This window comes from Anomaloglossus baeobatrachus, chromosome 2 (assembly GCF_048569485.1).
Source record: "Anomaloglossus baeobatrachus isolate aAnoBae1 chromosome 2, aAnoBae1.hap1, whole genome shotgun sequence".
NCBI lineage: Eukaryota > Metazoa > Chordata > Amphibia > Anura > Aromobatidae > Anomaloglossus > Anomaloglossus baeobatrachus.
This window is the reverse complement of record NC_134354.1, coordinates 138,249,661-138,269,643: the sequence shown is the minus strand read 5'-3', so window position 1 is coordinate 138,269,643 and position 19,983 is coordinate 138,249,661.

Here is a 19,983-nt window from a genome sequence, read left to right as displayed (position 1 = left end):
AAGACCGAGAAACAAGGCTGACACACATGAGAACAGCAGCTGCTTCTTCAAGAGCCAATGAACTTTGAGGAGAGGGAAGCGAGGCTTGCAGACAAGAGAGCAAGAGCTGCTTCCTCAAGGGCCAATGAACTTTCTGAGGAGAGGGAAGCGAGGCTTGCAGACAAGAGAACAAGAGCTGCTTCCTCAAGGGCCAATGAACTTTCTGAGGAGGGGGAAGCGAGGCTTGCAGATAAGAGAAGAAGAGCTGCTTCCTCAAGGGCCAATTAACTTTCTGAGGAGAGGGATGCGAGGCTTGCAGATAAGAGAAGTCATCTCAGCAGAGAGAAGGCCGACTTGCCACTAAGAGAAAGCTATTTCTTCCACTAGGGCACAGGAAATGGTTGGAGATTTGAAACATGCTGCCTTTTGTTACCAGTCAGACATAAACTATCAGGATCATCCTAAAGTTCAGATAGGAAAAATGGATGTGGTCTGCATGTACTGCAGTGCCCTGAAATGGAAAGATGAACCGCCAGTTTTATGCTGTGCAAATAGCAAGATAAAACTTCCACCTCTCCTGTCACCACTAGATCCCCTAAAGTCTCTGATGACAGGTACCAGTACAATATCAAAGCATTTCATGGACAACATTAGGAAGTACAACTCCTGCTTCCAAATGACATCATTTGGTGCAACAAAAGAAATGTTTACAACAGGATTTATGCCAACAAGATTATTGTTAACAGCAGTTACTAACCCGGGCGAAGCCGGGTAGTACAGCTAGTTGAATATAAATCACAATCCAATCCCACAAACATTTTGTATGACACATTCAGGTGAAAATGTGAATGTCAGAGACAGAATTTAAAGTGCAATTCCCATCTTCATAGATAAGTGCAGTTGGAAAGGATTTGTAAAAACAGCACTTTTATGTTTGTTTAAATGTCCAGCTGTTCTTGAGATATTATTTTCTTTTGATTTTACAGCTCGTTGCCTAGGAGACCAGCCATCGCCCGTTGTCTAGGAGATCAGCCACCTCTATTTTCGAGCTTGTAAACACTGTACTGCAGCGATCCAGGTTCAGAATATGACAGGCCATTTCACAAATCCCTGACGACTTCAAAGCTGCACTGGTCATTGTCAGCCATCAATGAAAGACAGCAGCAGTGGTCACCTATTCAACAAGCTGCATGGAAAAAAAAAACATTAATATTTCAAGAACGGCTAAAAATTTTAATAAACAGTACAATGCAAAACAGCTTGTTTTAGCAAGCACTATCCAACAATACTCATCTATGAAGAAGGGAATACTCCTTAAAGGGGTTGTTCTGAGAACAAAGTACATTTTAATTAATAGATCTTGAAATAATAATAAGTTTTACAATTGGATGTGTTAAAAAAACATTCCTGTGCTGAGAATGTACTGTCTTACTTGCTGTATATAGCCATGCATAGCGGTTTCAGTTCATGGTTAGCACATACCACAGCTCTTGGTCATGGGGGGCAGCAGAAGTCACTTACGATAGGTGAGTATACAGCTCATAGATGCTGCTTTCTAGAGGTAACACATTTCTCTGCCTGTTTTATCACAGGAACAAGTGTTTCTGCCACGTCACCAGTCCTGTGAGCTCATCATAAATGAACTGTGTGGTAGGCGCTCCAGCACCCGCTAAACTCGTATTGTCACTGACGTGATTTATGATGAATTTAGATGTAAATTTTATACCTGATTTGTATTGCAGCACACAGCACCATAGAATATGATTGTGCTAGTTAAATCATTGTCATTAATTTCAATGGAAGCTCTGTTTCTGCTACTTTTGTAGATATAAGGTATTTCTCACCATGTTTTTAGGAAAATCAGAACTGGAGGAGTCTTGGGTGAGTGCACTTTGGAGAAGCCTGTTTACGTTTATATTTTCTTGCCAAGCACATTTTTTGCGTTCAGTTTTTTAATGCAGTCACCAGATGCCCTCTGCTGGAAGTTTAATAAATTGTTCAAAATACAATTTATATCCAAATTCTGTTAATCACAGGATATTCTTTACTTGTTAGACTCGGAAAAGAGCAGAGGCACGAGCTGCAAAATGTCCCACCATCCCCACCCAATTAAAAAAAAAGAAGTAACCTGATAACACAGTGATAACTATTTGAATATAGTTAATGTATTTGTTCCCTGGAGTCCTATGAAAACCACACATAACACACTGAAAATGATAGTGACACAGATAATGTAGTACATGCTATCTGCAGTCCTATGTAACATCAACTGTCTGAGGACAGTTTTCTGGATGCGAGTCAGACCAATTTTTTATATGCAGATGTGAGCAAACCCTATAGCCTCCCTTCACCTCATTATAAATATGACTTATTATAGTATGAGACCTCACATAGCCCCCTAATTATAGCACGTGCCCTCACATTGCCCCCCCTATATACAGTATGAGGCCTCACATAGCCTCCTTTATACAGTATGAGCTCTCAGAGTTTACTTTATACAGTATATATTACAGAGAGATTTTTTCAAACTTTAGCTATAGGTTTTCTTAGTTGGTCTAGTGAGGTATTGTGATATAGACTATCTGGTGGTACTTGTGTGGCGCCCTGTACAAGCCAGGGGCCACAGAGAACAACACCAACGCACCCCACACTCCCGGTCAGGCACACCGAAGTCAGACAAAAACCCTTGTTGCCTTCCTCCAGGGGCTGATGTTCACACCAGGGGGTGGGCCAGGCGGTTGGCCCCGCTCACCAAGGAGTTCACAGTCCTGGAGGCGGGAAAAGTAGAGAGATCAGTTTGAGTTAGGGAGTGAAAGTGGAAGGAAGGAAAAGTGGCAAGTGAGCAGACTGAAGTTGGTCCGGGTGTGTGGCCCGTACAGATCAGCAAGGTTGGCAGACGGTGGTGACCGTCTGCAGGAGTGACCTATCGGAGTCTACCGTAAGGACCGTGGACGGGCGGTGGCCCGGCGGTACCGGACCGGTATGCAAAGAGAAGTCAGCACCATCTGGCAGGGGCTTGCGGACCCCGGCAAGGCTAGGAGTCGCCGTGAATTTGCCAAATTCGTTAGCGAAGGGAACCTCCTGGGTTTCCCATCAGCCAAGTCCCGACAGAAGGCAACAGTCCAACCGAGAGAGGGAAACACAGTCACCGCCAAGTCTAAAGTTCCCAGAGCCAGAGCCTGCGGGCAAAAGGGGCTCCTCCGGCCCATATCCAAGCTGGGGAGCGGGTTACCGGTGGGAACCTATTGGAACCGTTTACAGTACATAGGTGCAGGGAAAGGCAGTCATCACCAACCTGCCAGGAGAAACAACACCGCAGCCGTCTGTGGGACCCGTCCATCCAGCCGTGTGTTTTACCGAGAACTGTGTCCTCATCATTGGCTGAGTGAGTACCACCGTGCCGTGCGGCACAGCGCTGCCCCCGCGACCCTGCACCTCGCCAGGCCCCGTAACCCACCTGCAACCCATCCCTATCCCATCACCGGTCCCCGGGACAACCAACCCCCTACCCACGGAGGAGAGAACTAACATCCAGGCTGCTCCCTGTCATCGCTCCCAGGATCCCCGTCTAGAGCAGCGGTGGTGTCACCAATCTCACCACAACCGTGGGTGGCGTCACGGACAATAACCAAATCCCCCACCATCAATTTCCCTTTTCACTCACGGTCGAGGAACGCCGCTCGAGTCCCCGGGATCCGGCCTACCGCTCGAGCCACCACGGAGCAGCGGCAGCAGCAGCAGCCGGACCCGAGCAGTGGGAGACTCAGCGTCCCCTCCTCCGCCCGCGACAACACGAACAGGATCCTACCGTTCTACCAACTGGTGGAAGTGCGCCTTGTGTGACCGCCGGAGGTGTCCGGCCGAAAATTTGGAGAAGCCGCCATCTTGGGAGCGAAAAATTCCCGCTCGAGCGTCTCCTCGAGTAGTAGAGGCGCGAAGGCCAAAACCCCACCCCTGTAGAGGAGGAGCAGGAAAGAGACTAAGGGGGACTGATGGCGTCTGGCCGCATGTAGCCCGCGGCTATAAAAGCAGGGACGCCAGGACCCTGCGGCCATCTTGTTCCTGGGAGAGGCCGCCAGCAAGATGTATATGCCGTCCCGTAGCATCATAGCCCCCGCGCCTTGAACCGCGGCGTGGGTGGAGATCCGGACCGCGCAGCTCCAACAACGGCTGCAGGTTAAGATGCAGCTCCTCTTGGAGGAGTGGGAGGCCGACATGGCGGAGGTTATAGCGACCGTGCTGAGACGCGAAGAGGAGGGAGCTTCGGAAGGGAGGGTGAGTGACCCACGCCCCGGTACCCCTAGTGGGTCGGTCATCACGGCTGCGGGACCCGATCTGAACCCGCTCGCCCTGCTACCTCCCTCGCTACCCGTATCGGCTGCCGCGACCCCGCCACTAGGCCCGCTACCCCCGCAACTGGTAGCGGTACCCTGCATGTCCGCCCAGGCGGATCGACCTGTAGCCAGAGCCCGTGACTGACCGGAAGTTCTGCCCTGGAAAGTACAGAAGCCCGAGTCGGAGGCATCCCCCGAAAGACCCCCGGAGCCGGAGCCGATAGACCGCTCCATGCAGAAGGCCCAGCGGAAGAAAGCCCCTGTGCCCATTCCCCACACCTCGGCTGAGGTTGCGCCGGGTTGCCGCTGCGGAGCAGCACCCCAGGCCAAGTCACCGCGGGACCTTCCACCCAGATTGCCAGTGGTGGGCAGTGTCCAGAAGGTCTCGTGGGGCCCAACCCGTACGCCGGAGCTCGCAGCAGCTCCATATTGGGACAGGGAGCCAACACCGCTGGGCCCGGAGATCGCGGAAAGGGAAAGGAAGAAGGCGGAGATGGTGGCCCGTACGATCCGGGAGAAGGAGAGCCTCCGTCAAGAGACCTTCCGTGTCCGGGGCCCCCTGTATGAAGGGCAGGTGAGGCGGTTTGATGTCCGCCGGGGCTATGACTTTATATATGAGCCGGGCCTCGAGGCCGAAGTTTTCATAGCTCGGCGGGATGTTAATGCCCACCTGCCGGAGGAGCACCCAGGCCGCAACCTGATGCCGGGCGACCTGGTGCAGTACACCCGGCACTGTGGGGAGAGGGGGTTGTTTGCGCTGGATGCCAAGCTGAGGGGCAGCCAAGAGGCCCGGGTGTCCACCGCGTCCCCTCCCCCAGCCGACACCGAAGAGTCGGAGTAAGGGCAGCGGAGTCCCGTTGCAGTTGTTCCCCGTTGGGACCACCAAAGTACAGTTTAAAGTTTTGTAAATGAATGATAAGAATAATCAACCGAGATTTCATCTGATTTGCTACCTGATTGTCAGCCTGATTGAAACTGGTCGTTGCCGGCAACTGGTCCCCGTTGGGACCCCTTTTCTGCATAGAAACTACTACGAACAGGCCAGAGAACTAGCAGGGCAACCACAAACTTGTGGCTTGTAAATAAAAATGTTATGGCTTTCACCGTTACCGCCTCCGGAGAGGCAGATTGGAGGAAGGGCCCGCAGTGGAGCAGGCTGGGGCCCAGCCACCACCGGAACCGGTGGCGATCCTCTGGGGGTTTCAGGGGTTCCCCATGGACTTGGGTCCCCTGAAAAGGACAGAACCAGCTCGGGCAACTTGTGCTGGACTGGGGTCAAGGGGTGCTGCCTGTTTGCTTAGGGGCAGCATCAGGGCCAGGTTGCTCGGGTGGGAGAGAGCGGAAGCCGTTACCGTTGCAACGTTTAAGTAAGAGTACCTCCTGATGTGGGAAGATGTTATTTTAATTGTAATCTGTGTTTTACCGTTATCTTTTCAGTTTGTGAAAATAAAACCGGTGATGGACGTGCAGCCCGCGGACGGTCTGCATTTTACTAAGGGGGAATGTGGCACCCTGGACAAGCCAGGGGCCACAGAGAACAACACCAACGCACCCCACACTCCCGGTCAGGCACACCGAAGTCAGATAAAAACCCTTGTTGCCTTCCTCCAGGGGCTGATGTTCACACCAGGCGGTGGGCCAGGCGGTTGGCCCCGCCCACCGAGGAGTTCACAGTCCTGGAGGCGGGAAAAGTAGAGAGATCAGTTTGAGTTAGGGAGTGAAAGTGGAAGGAAGGAAAAGTGGCAAGTGAGCAGACTGAAGTTGGTCCGGGTGTGTGTCCCGGACAGATCAGCAAGGTTGGCAGACGGTGGTGACCGTCTGCAGGAGTGACCTATCGGAGTCTATCGTAAGGACCGTGGACGGGCGGTGGCCCGGCGGTACCGGACCGGTACGCAAAGAGAAGTCAGCACCATCTGGCAGGGGCTTGCGGACCCCAGCAAGGCTAGGAGTCGCCGTGAATTTGCCAAATTCGTTAGCGAAGGGAACCTCCTGGGTTTCCCATCAGCCAAGTCCCGACAGAAGGCAACAGTCCAACCAAGAGAGGGAAACACAGTCACCGCCAAAGCTAAAGTTCCCAGGGCCAGAGCCTGCGGGCAAAAGGGGCTCCTCCGGCCCATATCCAAGCTGGGGAGCGGGTTACCGGTGGGAACCCATTGGAACCGTTTACAGTACATAGGTGCAGGGAAAGGCAGTCATCACCAACCTGCCTGGAGAAACAACACCGCAGCCGTCTGTGGGACCCGTCCATCCAGCCGTGTGTTTTACCGAGAACTGTGTCCTCATCATTGGCTGAGTGAGTACCACCGTGCCGTGCGGCACAGCGCTGCCCCCGCAACCCTGCACCTCGCCAGGCACCGTAACCTGCCTGCAACCCATCCCTATCCCATCGCCGGGCCCCGGGACAACCAACCCCCTACCCACGGATGGGAGAACTAACATCCAGGCTGCTCCCTGTCATCGCTCCCGGGATCCCCGTCTAGAGCAGCGGTGATGTCACCAATCTCACCACAACCGTGGGTGGCGTCACGGACAATAACCAAATCCCCCACCATCAATTTCCCTTTTCACTCACGGGCGAGGAACGCCGCTCGAGTCCCCGGGATCCGGCCTACCGCTTGAGCCACCACCGAGCAGTGGCAGCAGCAGCAGCCGGACCCGAGCAGTGGGAGAGCGCAGCGTCCCCTCCTCCGCCTGCGACACTTGTTGCTTGTGGAGTTCACTTTTGTTGCCTTTTGTTGCTACCTTCCTGCTCTTGCTTTTTTACTGAGTCATTGTTTATGCCTGTGTGTGTGTCAGAGTTTTCTTTTTCTCTTGTCAGTTTTTATCTCTATTTTCTTCTCACTTGTGACCCTTTCTTCCCTGGTGGGAGGAGGGGAATCAGATTCGATCTGGTCAGGAGCATAGCCAGACACAGGACTCGGGCATCTCCACCATCAGGAGCAACCCTGAGGTTAGGGATAGCCGAGGGTCACCTAGCATGAGGGACAGCATAGGTGCCCCTGTCCATTATTATCCTACAGTCACATTGTGACAGTATGATCCCTCACATAGCTCTCTATGTACTGGATCAGTCCTCACATAGCCCCCTATATACAGTATTAGTCCATACATAGCCTTCTTTATTCAGGATAAGGCCTCACACAGCCTCCTATATATAGTATGAGCCCACAGTTAACCTCTTCTACACAATATGAGTTCCCACATAGCCCCTACATACAGAATGAGCCCTCACACAGCGCCTATTTATATATATAATATAAGCTCCTATATAGCTCCCTATATATATTATGAGCCCTCATATAGCCCACTGAATGCCAAAGGAGCCTCACATAGCTCCCTATATATAGTAAATGCCCTCACATAGCCCCCTATGTACAGTATGTGTCCTCACATTGCTCACTATATACAGAATGAGGCCTTATATAGCCTCCTATATACGATATGAGCCCTCGCGTAGTCTCATTTATACAGTATGAGCCCACACATTTTTTTCAGTTCGTCTTATATAATATTCTAATTTTCTGAGATATGACTTTTAGGGTTTCAATGGCTGTAAGCCATAATCATCAACATTAACAGAAATAAACACATGAAATAGCTCGCTCTGTGTCTAATGACTCTATATAATATATGCGTTTCCCTTTTTGTAGTGAATTACTAAAATTAATTAACTTTTTGATGATATTCTAATTTATTGAGATGCACTTGTAAAGCACCACACCAGTGGTTTTTTTTTTGCTATTTCACCTCTGGAGTGGCACTTTAAATCCCAGTCCCTGCCCCCTGGGGGTCTTATACTCACTCTCCGGTATTTTCATCTTTATTCACAGTGGCTCCGTAGTGCCATCTTGTGCTTGTTGTAACGTCTGACTGGCTGATAATCAGAAGTTATGTGACAAGCGCTCAGTGCAACTCTATGAAAGCCAGAACGAGGCCAGAATGAGGCTCCCATAGACTTGTATTGAGTTGTGATCTCCAATGTGCTCCATGAAACACTGGAATTGCAGGTAGTTCACAAATCACCAGAGATAAAGGTGATGCTGCTGGAAGGTGAGTATGTGACAGAGGTCACTGGACTTAGATTTAAAGCACCAATCCTGCGGTGATAAAAAAAAAATGCTGGAGTGGTGCTTTAAAAAAATGTATTGACATTTGATATCATTTTAATGATAAAAAAGTCTTGTGTGTCTTTTGGGGTGAGATAAGAAATTAAAAAAAAATGACATTGTAGTATGCAACATTTACAAAGGCAAAAATTTGCTTTGACCATGAAGACCAAAAACTATCCTGAAAGCAAAGAAACAGGTTGTTCGCAGCATCTCACTTGAAGTTCTTCAAAAGGAGAATGGACGCAAGTCAAAATCCAAGGGATCCTCTTGGTTACCATATCATGGTAGAGACGTAGACAGACTCCCAGGGGTAATTTTCAAGATAATGGTTGCTAAAGCCCAATTGTAGGGTGAATTGTTGCCGTTTGTCTTGATGGAATAAAAATATTTTTTGAAAATTTCCCCTGAGACGCTGTCTACTTCTCTACAAAAACTATCCTGATCATAACAGAAGGAACAGAGTGCAAGGGCATTTTAGGTTTTGAAGGGTGGAGTGGGATTGAGCCATGCCACAAGTTCACTGTTACTTTTATTTTATGCCAATTTCTAGACACAAGGGCTCGTGCCGACGACCATATTTTCAGTCTGAGTAGTTTCCGTGAAAAAATGGGAAACACTTGCAGCAATGTTATTCAATGGGGCATTGCAGATGACTATTCACTAACAGAATCTGTGCATAAAAAAAAATGACAGCATGCTCGTTATTCTTCGGAAATCAGATGAGATTCACCCATTCAAGTCTATAGGTGCGAGAAAAAAAAACAAATGCCATTGTATGGAGTCTGATTTTTATGGATATATTACAGTCCCTGACAGAAGTTAAATTCATCCATTGGTTTTATAAATTACTCTTTTGAAAGCTGAAACCCTCCTAAATTTGGTTTAGGTTATGAAAATAAAGTTGCTGCAAAGCTGAAATATTGATCATTTAATGAACACAGAAAGGTCAGATTTTGGCAAGACAAAAGTTATGTCGCCCACAGAAAGTAATATGAAATTCAAACAAATAATTAACTTCTAATAAAAAGATATGTTGCATAACATTGGTGAATGAAGTTGTGGTGCTATTAGAGCCATATTTAATATTTTGTGGGACTTCCATGAGCTTGAAGAACTGCATCCATGCGGTTCAACAATGATTCATACAATTTATTGATGAAGTCATCAGAAATAGCAAAGAATGCAGTCTTACATGCCTCCCAGAGTTCATCCAGATTGTTTGGTTTTGTCTTTCAAGCTTCCTCTTTCATCCTACCCCAAACAAGCTCAACAATGTTCATGTCTGGTGACTGGGCCGAACAGTCCTTGCCTTCCACTTTGCATATATTTTACACATCCCCATACTGAATGTAACCCCAGACCATGATCTTTCCACCACCAAACTTAACTGTTTTATGGGTGTATTTTGGATCCATACTAGCTCCAGTAGGTCTCCTGCAGTATTTGTGGAGGCTGTGGTATAATTCAACTGAAAATTCATCAGAGAAATCCACCTTCTGCCACTTTTCCAGGGTCCATCTGTTTAGCAGACTGTAGGAGTTGGTAAATGCCACACGTTTTTTAAATTGCCTTTTGTTTAGTGCTGGCTTCTGGGCACTGATTCGACCATGAAGGCCATTTCGAGACAGAATCCTACAAACTATTCTAGTTGACACAGGGACTTGAGGTGGCCAGGCCCATTGGAGCTCTGCTGCAGTGGAAGAGGGGCTGACTTTGAATTTTCTAACCAAGAAACGTTCCTCCTGAGCAGTTGTCTTGCAGGGTCTGCTGGACCTGGGCTTGTCAAAAACATCTGCAGTCTCTTCAAATCTTTTTTTACTTGACACTGAGACACATTAAAGGTGCCAGCCACCTCTGCAGTGGATCCGGTCTTCAGCCTCTTGATAATAAAGGCTTTAGTCGCAGGGTGGATTTTTGGCATGTTGTCAGAGGTCAAATTGCAATTCAAGTGAAGGTCTGGGGTGCTGGGTTTTTTTTTATACACACTCATTAATTAACCGATCATTTAGTGAGCACAGGTGAGGATGTAAACTAGGATTGGGTGCATTATATGACAAGGCAACAAAACTTTTGTCTTGCCAAAATCTGACCTTTCTGTGTTCATTAAATGATCAATATTTCAGCTTTGCAGCAACTTTATTTTCACAACTTAAACCAAATTTGGGAGGGTTTCAACTTTCAAAAGAGTTATTTATAAAACCAATGGATGAATTTAAAGTCAGGTTATAAGCTTTTATTTACATAAAATGGATAAGCGACAGAACTTCTGCCAGGCAGTGTACAATTCTGTAACATTAGACATTGTAAATGGTCCTGTAAGTGAGTAATAACTGTGAAAATTTTACACAACTTTTCTGGATGAAAATTGGACCAATTTTCTATACTGTCGTATGACCCTAGCCTAAAAGCTATGAAACACCAAATACACTTGTGATTTTATTTACACTTGCATTTTTGTATGCACGCCTTTAAAAAGTATTTACGTTCATTGGTGAAGCCCATTTATTACTATGTATTCAAAAAATGCCAACGAAAACAGTCAAAAAGATGGCTAAAAAATAACCCCTAACATCTGAGTTACTGTAATGCAGCGGGACAGTTAGTATTTTTCACATGATCAAGTTTCTTTAAAGTGATATTCTCAATATCTATACGATAGAGGATAACTTATGAATTCCTTGGGGTGCAACTGCTCGGATCCCCTGTGATCCCAAGATCTGGGCTGTGGAGTCCAGGAATCCAGTTCTGCAGAAACCCATCTTGAATGGAGCTCGATCTGCACTACATTTATTGCCTATGGGACTGTCAGAAATAGGAGAGCGCCGTATTCTACTTTCTCCGACAGTGCCATAAACTATGAGAGGAGTGGGATTCGTGCTTGTGCACCTCCACTAAATGCAAAATAATCGCAGGTTTGATGGGGATCCTATAGTCGGACTCCCAGTTACAGTACAATTTTTCCCATCCTATGGATAGGAGATTCATAACTTAATATTTTAGAAACAACCCTTTAATGCAAGGGTGTATTGACTTATGTTGGCCTTGCTTAGAAAAAACACGTTTTCGAAGTAATACCATTTTATTCAACAGACTCACCCTTCAACTTTATAAATTGAATCCATGGATCAAAAAGACATTCTAATCCTTTAGAAAATAAATTGTTACCCTGTATTACAAACCACAACTCCACATCAATTATCATCTCATTTGTGAGAATTATTTATCCTTTTATTGATTATTTCTGAGTTTTGACAAATAATAATCAAAGGTGGCCAAATCAGGAGAACATATTGCATGTTCATCCATGATACTCAATACCGAGTGACAATTTCAAAACCAATTTCATTGAGTTTTTCAGGGTAGTAAGATACTAGTGGTCGGCGCATTATCCTGCAAAAACAAGACACCTTTGGAAAATTTTTGCTGTAGATCCAATCTTCACGGTTAACTTTTTTTTAATCACAATTTCAAAGTGACATTATTTTTTTCTGCTAAAACTTAGTATGTGCACTTGTCAAAGATAGTTATTTCCATGGCTGTTTATTAATACCTCATCATATGCAAGAAACTTGCGGAATGCCTATAATCTTCAATGACCCCACTGCTTCACCATCACCACCACAGCTACTGCCTCACCACCGTGCGGAGCCGCCGCCTCACCACCATGTGGAGCCGCCGCCTCACCATCGTTTGGAGCCTCCGCCGCCTCATCACAGTGAGGAACCGCCGCCCAACCAACACCCCACCTATTTTCTCCTCCCCAAAATCCTATAGAATGTAAGCCCGCAAGGGCAGGGTCCTCTTCCCTCTGTACCAGTCTGTCTATTGTAACTTGGTTATGTATTCTGTATGTAACCCCTTCTGATGTACAGCACCATGGAATTAATGGTGCTCTATAAATAAATAATAATAATAATAATAATAATAATAAGGCTGCAGACAGACGGCCATAGATTCTCTTATGTGAGAGGATGGGGTCGATTATGTTAATGATACTGATCAAATTCTGATCAGAGTTTGGTCCGAGTGTCAGCTTACTGTGATCTGATAGCACTGTCAGGAGAAGGAAGAGAACAAAAGTTCTCCATCTTCTCCATTCTATGAGTCCGTGGAAATCGAACTTCACTCGGATGTCATTCAAGTGCAGTCCGATGAATTTCACTCTCCCAAATTTACGCTGCCAATTCGAACATTCTGCAATTTTTTTCTCATGCCAAATCAGCATGAGAAAAAAATACGCTATTCAGCACTTCACCATTGACTAATATTGGTCTGAGGGCTATCCGATAATAGCCCTCATCCGTATTATACGCTCATGTGAGTGCAGCGTAAAGGTGACACTAGAATACTTTTAATCACTTTGGGTACCTTGACCCAAGAATGCATAGAGATTTTAGCTATAATGTGGAAAGAAATGTGAACATAGCTCTATATAGTGTGTAGTATTGCCAATATTACTCTGCTTATGTAGATTATTTATTTTTCTATGTAAGTTTGTCTTTCAAGGAACCAGGATATGGTTCTCACGATGACTATGGGGATAGCAGGAAACTAGGGCTCCTAAGCTGACCCTCAGGCTAGGGGTCCCTATGCTATTTCTAATCTCAAGGATATCCTTAAAGGTGGGGATGCCTGAGTTTCTTTTCTGGCCCTGCTCTTAAACAGCCCTGATTTTGATACCCCGTCTCCCCTCCCCCAGGGTGGACAGGACAGGAGTGAAATTAAACTATCAAAAATAGACCTACAGGGGAAACCAAAACTCTGTCACACAGCATGCACTCAGAAAGGTATAAGACAATAAAAGATAAGGAGAAAAATAAGAGCAGGGAGGAAACAACAAAATGATGGGTAAACTCCACAACATTTCCAGGCAAAAAGCAACACTTTGCAGATAGTCTGGGACACCAAACCACACAGACCAACACAGTATAACTTATAGCTGGCATACGTATAGCATAGGTAGAAGATTTCATCCAGCTTAAATATGACAGGAGCAAATGTGATTGGCTTCCTCACAACATGTGCTGAAAGGAACCTAACAAGCAGGTTAACTCTTGCTAGTCTGACTATGACTGAGCACACAGCAGGTTGACGTCAGATTTTGCATGTGTTGATCGGAGACACCAGAGAAACCATCAGACTGAGTGTCAGAATCTGCAATGTGAACAGAGCCTGACGCTGCCATGACAATCAGCAACGTTTATGCAAAACTCTGTGTGACAATTGTAAAATCTTTATTTCTTTATATATATATTAATAATAATATACATATATTGCATATTTCTTATTTGTGATTTGGAAGTCTGAATCTATTTGTAAATGGTTGCCAATGATCAATGCCAACTAATCAGGTGCAGTGTTTTATTGCCTGAATTAATGGCATGTATTGCCACAATTAAGCCAATAGATAGAAAATCTGATGAGATGGTGAAATCCAGTGAGAACAGGACATTCCCTCCTGTGGATGATCTGATAGAGATATTTATTATGGCAGCCGGGAACCAGGGAATTTCTCACAGGACAATAAAATTACACTATGTCAGGACATTCTCTGTTAATTATACCCAGGTAATGATAATATTAATGTGTCATTCGGAACACAAGATAGACAATAGGCTTTCTTTTACCACTTATCCTGCTATAGTTCTACAAAAATATAAATATATTTTTATATTAGCATATAAAGTACCAGTCAAAAGTTTGAACATACCTTTTCATAGGATGGTTTCTTTTTTTCTCTCCGAAATGTGAGCATTGTAGGTTTAGACTGAAAGTAGCAAAACCCACAAAGGAAAACATATCAAAGGAAAACAAGGCGTAAAGACATGTGTGAAACATACCAAAATAAGTGTTATACATAGAGTTGAGCGGATCGGTCATAATCCGGGGCCGACGGATCCGGATCGGGTTGCCGCTGAAGTCCGGATCCGATCCGGAATCCGCGGCAATGTAAATCAATGGGGAGTCGGATCCGGGACACGAGAGAGAGAAAGAGAGAGAGAGAGAGAGAGAGAAAAAAAACAAAAACCCCCAAAACACTAGTTATACATTAAAATCCTCAAAGTACCCCACTTTAACTTTTATGACCGCTTTACACCCCCTTGCATTCCCTCAAGCAACTTCATCGGGTAGTCACCTGGAATGGCTTCCAATCAATAGATATGCCTTGTTAATTGTTTATTTGTAGAATCATCGGACTTCAGAAATTGTTTGCAACCATCAGGTGTGTTTTGCAGAGGTGTTGGTACACAGCTCCTTAAAGTGCTGAGCCATATTCAATAACTATTGGTACACAGCTGCTTAAAGTGCTGAGCCTTATTCAACAACTGTTCTAAGTCACAATATGGTAAGAACCACAAAACTAAAGAGAATTGATAGTCTATCATTACAGTCCATCTTCACTTTAAGACATGAAGGCCAATCGAATTGCTGAAGCCTTGAATGTATTCGCAAGTGCAGTTATGAAAACTATCAAGTGTTATGATGAAACTGGCCCTCATGAAAATCACCAAAGGAAAAAAAACAGGAATTACCTCTGCGCAGAGGATAAGTTCATCTGCGTTACCAGCCTCAGAAATGGACACTTACAGCACATCAGATAACAGCCCTAATAATAGATGCACAGACACCAAGTAGCAGACACAACTGAACATCAACTATCCAGTGGAGGCAACAAAAATGAGGCCATGATGGTTAACTGTTGCAAAGAAGTGACTACTGAGGACTGCAAACAATAAGACTTTTTTGATGCAAGTAACATATAAGGACTGGATATCAAATCAATGGAAATTACTGTTGTCTGATGAGTCAAAATGTTAGATTTTTGGTACCAACCCTGTTGTTTTTGTGAGTTGCAGAATATTTGCATAGATAGTATCTACATATGTGTTGCCCATCATGAAGTATGGGAAAAGGTATGATGGTGTGGGGGTTCTTTACTGGTGACACTAGAAGGTGGTCCAATTCTAACGCATCGGGTATTCTAGAATTTATTGTACAGTTAATGTATGGTTTTTGTTATATACAGTCATATGAAAAAGTTTGGGCACCCCTATTAATGTTAACCTTTTTTCTTTATAACAATTTGGGTTTTGCAACAGCTATTTCAGTTTCATATATCTAATAACTGATGGACTGAGTAATATTTCTGGATTGAAATGAGGTTTATTGTACTAACAGAAAATGTGCAATCTGCATTTAAACAAAATTTGATTGGTGCAAAAGTATGGGCACCTCAACATAAAAGTGACATTAATATTTTGTAGATCCTCCTTTTGCAAAAATAACAGCCTCTAGTCGCTTCCGGTAGCTTTTAATGAGTTCCTGGATGAAGGTATATTTGACCATTCCTGTTTACAAAACAATTCCAGTTCAGTTAAGTTTGATGGTCGCCGAGCATGGACAGCCCGCTTCAAATCATCCCACAGATGTTCAATGATATTCAGGTCTGGTGACTGGGATGGCCATTCCAGAACATTGTAATTGTTCCTCTGCATGAATGCCTGAGTAGATATGGAGCGGTGTTTTGGATCATTGTCTTGCTGAAATATCCATCCCCTGCGTAACTTCAACTTCGTCACTGATTCTTGCACGATATTGTCAAGAGTCTGCTGATACTGAGTTGAATCCATGCGACCATCAACTTTAACAAGATTCCTGGTGCCGGCATTGGCCACACAGCCCCAAAGCATGATGGAACCTCCACCAAATTTTACTGTGGGTAGCAAGTGCTTTTCTTGGAATGCCGTGTTTTTTTGCCTCCATGCATAACGCCTTTTTGTATGACCAAACAACTCAATCTTTGTTTCATCAGTCCACAGGATCTATCTTCTTCCAAAATGTAACTGGCTTGTCCAAATGTGCTTTTGCACACCTCAGGCGACTCTGTTTGTGGCATGCTTGCAGAAACGGCTTCTTTCGCATCACTCTCCCATACAGCTTCTCCTTGTGCAACGTGCGCTGTATTGTTGACCGATGCACATTGACACCATCTGCAGCAAGATGATGCTGGAGGTCTTTGGAGGTGGTCTGTAGATTGTCCTTGACTGTTCTCATCATTCTTCTTCTCTGCCTTTCTGATATTTTTCTTGGCCTGCCATTTCTGGGCTTAACAAGAACTGTACCTGTGTTCTTCCATTTCCTTACTATGTTCCTCACAGTGGAAACTGACAGTTTAAATCTCTGAGACAACTTTTTGTATCCTTCCCCTGAACAACTATGTTGTATAATCTTTGTTTTCAGATCATTTGAGATTTGTTTTGAGGAGCCCATGATGCCACTCTTCATAGGAGATTCAAATAGGAGAACAACTTGCAAGTGGCCACCTTAAATACCTTTTCTCATGATTGGATACACCTGCCTATGAAGTTCAAAGCTCAATGAGAATACAAAACCAATTTAGTGCTTTAGTAAGTCAGTAAAAAGTAGTTAGGAGTGTTCAAATCAAGAAATTGATAAGGGTGTCCATACTTTTGCACCGGTCAAAATTTGTTTAAATGCGGATTGCACATTTTCTGTTAGTACAATAAACCTCATTTCAATCCAGAAATATTACTCAGTCCATCAGTTATTATATACATGAAACTGAAATAGCTGTTGCAAAAACCCAAATTGTTATAAAGAAAAAAGGTTAACATTAATAGGGGTGCCCAAACTTTTTCATATGGCTGTATATAGAGGTTGTTGTGTTTAGTTACCAAGTGTTTGTGTAGGGCGCTGTAAATGTTCTGGGTGTTGTCTGGGTGTGGGGGGGGTGTGAGAGCGGTGTTGTTTGTGTGTTGCGTTTTGTGTGTCGCGTTGTTTGTGGAGCGCTGTGTGTCTGCAGCATTGTGTGTGTGTGGTGCTGTGTGTATTGCGCGGCTTGTGTGGGTGTGTGTGTGTTTTGGGGGGAGGTATGTTTTGTGCAATGTGTGTGTGTTGGAGGAGTAGTCCTGGGGAGAGAGGAGTATAATAGGAGGAGTAGTCCTGGGGAGAAAGGAGGATAATAGGAGGAGTAGTCCTGGGGGGAGAGGAGTATAATAGGAGGAGTAGTCCTGGGGAGAGAGGAGGATAATAGCAGGAGTAGTCCTGGGGGGAGGTGTCTAATAGGTGGAGTAGTCCTGGGGGGAGGTGTCTAATAGGTGGAGTAGTCCTGGGGGTAGGTGTCTAATAGGGGGAGCAGTTCTGGAGGGGATGTGTCTAATAGGTGGAGTAGTCCTGAGGGGAGGTGTCTAATAGGTGAAGTAGTCCTGGGGGGAGGTGTATAGGTGCCCAATGTGTGCGGGGGGTGTGGCCGAGCGGGCAAAGTATGTGGGGGCGTAGCCAAGCGGCCAAAGTGTGTGGGTGTGCCAGCTTTTGGGTATACATATATACACACCCAAAATATTTTGTTCAGTTCTAAAGATAAATGACCTCATTCAGTCTGGGTTTTTTTTTTTTTTGCAAATACTTTTTTAGATACAATAATTATATATTTTTTCTATTTTTTTTTTGGTGTATCTGAGGGCATAGAACTTTGGATCATGATGTTTCTTAAAAGAAACATCATGATCCAAAGTTCTATACCCTCAGATACACCAAGAGGAACTTATCCGTGTAACATGTAGAGCTGCAAAACCTGCTCTCATGTAGAGACCAAAGACCAGATACAGATACCTAACACACAGAAGGACTATAAGATCCCTGGGACATTCATATGTTCCTCTTCCAATGTGGTGTACTTAATCCTGTGCACTATATGTCCTATTGGGGGGTTTTATGTTGGCGAAACAGGACAGAGACTGAGAGCAAGAATGAGATCTCAGCCACACAATTACAGACACAAAAATCCATTTACCTGTGGCCAAACATTTCTGTGCTTCAGGACACAACAAACCACATGAAAGTGGTCATATTAAAAGGCAACTTCAGGTCACAGATTCATCGAAGGGTCTGGGAATATAAATTCATTACAATGTTTGATTCTGTCCACACAGGACTCAACCTTTCAGGAGGATTTATGACCCACTACAAAATCTGAGGGGTCTGCTCAGAGACTGTGAGGGCACCAAACCTCTGATCCTAGATGGATATTGTGACAATAAAGCTGGGGTCACACTAAACGACAGCGACAACGACGTCGCTGTTACGTCACCATTTTCTGTGACGTAGCAGCGACCTTGTAAGTCGCTGTTATGATCGCTGCTTAGCTGTCAAACACAGCAGCCGAAGCAGCGATCATAACGACACGCGTCGCTGTTCTGCAACATGTGCAGAGAGCAGGGAGCCGCGCACACTGAGCGCTGGCTCCCTACTCTCCTAGCTACAGTACACATCGGGTTAATTACACGATGTGTACTGCAGCTACTTGTGCAGAGAGCAGGAGCCGGCGCTGGCAGCGTGAGAGCGGCGGAGGCTGGTAACGAAGGTAAATATCGGGTAACCACCTTGGTTACCTGATGTTTACCTTGGTTACAGCTTACCGCAGCTGCCAGATGCCGGCTCCTGCTCCCTGCTCGCTTCATTTCGTCGCTCTCTCGCTGTCACACACAGCGATGTGTGCGTCACAGCGGGAGAGCGACGACCAAAAAATGAAGCTGGACATTCAGCAACGAGCGGCGACCTCACAGCAGGGGCCAGCTCGTTGCTGGATGCCACACACAGCGACAGCGACGGGACGTCTCTGCAACGTCACAGAAAATGGTGACGTAGCAGCGACGTCGTTGTCGCTGTGTGTGACACCACCTTAAGACTTTCACACCACTAATCTAAGCTAATTTAAGATTCACTCTCTAAGCTTAGTGCTTGTTTATTTAAATGTCCTTTTAATATACCATCCCTCTGCTCTGTTTGAGTATATATTTGTGTTTCTTCAGATATTTTGTCATACCATGCCTGATGAAGAGACCTAAGGAGTCTCGAAAGCTTGCTCTGTAACATCATTTACTTTATTTTAGTTAGCCATTAAAAGGTATCAAAACTACAAGATTATAACTTTGTTTCTCTCAATGAGAGCAATCAAAATAATTTAGGAAAAGCCCACAGATTAAAGGTACAGTGTGAATTAGTAGTAGGCTAAGTTCACACACTGCGTTTTCTTGACGCTGCGTTTTTGGCCGCTAAAAACGCACAAAAATGCACTTGCGTCAAAAAAACGCGGCAAAAACGCATGCATTTTTACCGCGATTTGGTGCATTTTTGGCTGTGTTTTGCTGCGTTTTTGATCTCTGCGTTTTTCTGCGGTTTTCCAATGCATTGCATGGGGGGAAAATGCAGAAAACCGCAGGAAAGAATTGACATGTCCATTTTTTTTTTAAGATCAAAAACGCAGCTTAAAAAAAAGTTGTGTGCGGACAGCAAAAATGAAAACTCATAGACTTTGCTGGGGAAGCAAAGTCATGCAGTTTTGAGGCCAAAAACGCACCCAAAAAACGCGCAAAAACGCCGCCAAAAACGCACTGTGCGCACATAGCCTTATACTGGAAGGAATGATTTTACCAAGAAACTGACAGCCTTATTAACTCTGCACTGAAAGGTTTTTTTTGTGTATAAACAGTGGAAATTGGTACTCAGAAAATTATACTAAAATAGCCTGGTGCTGGTTT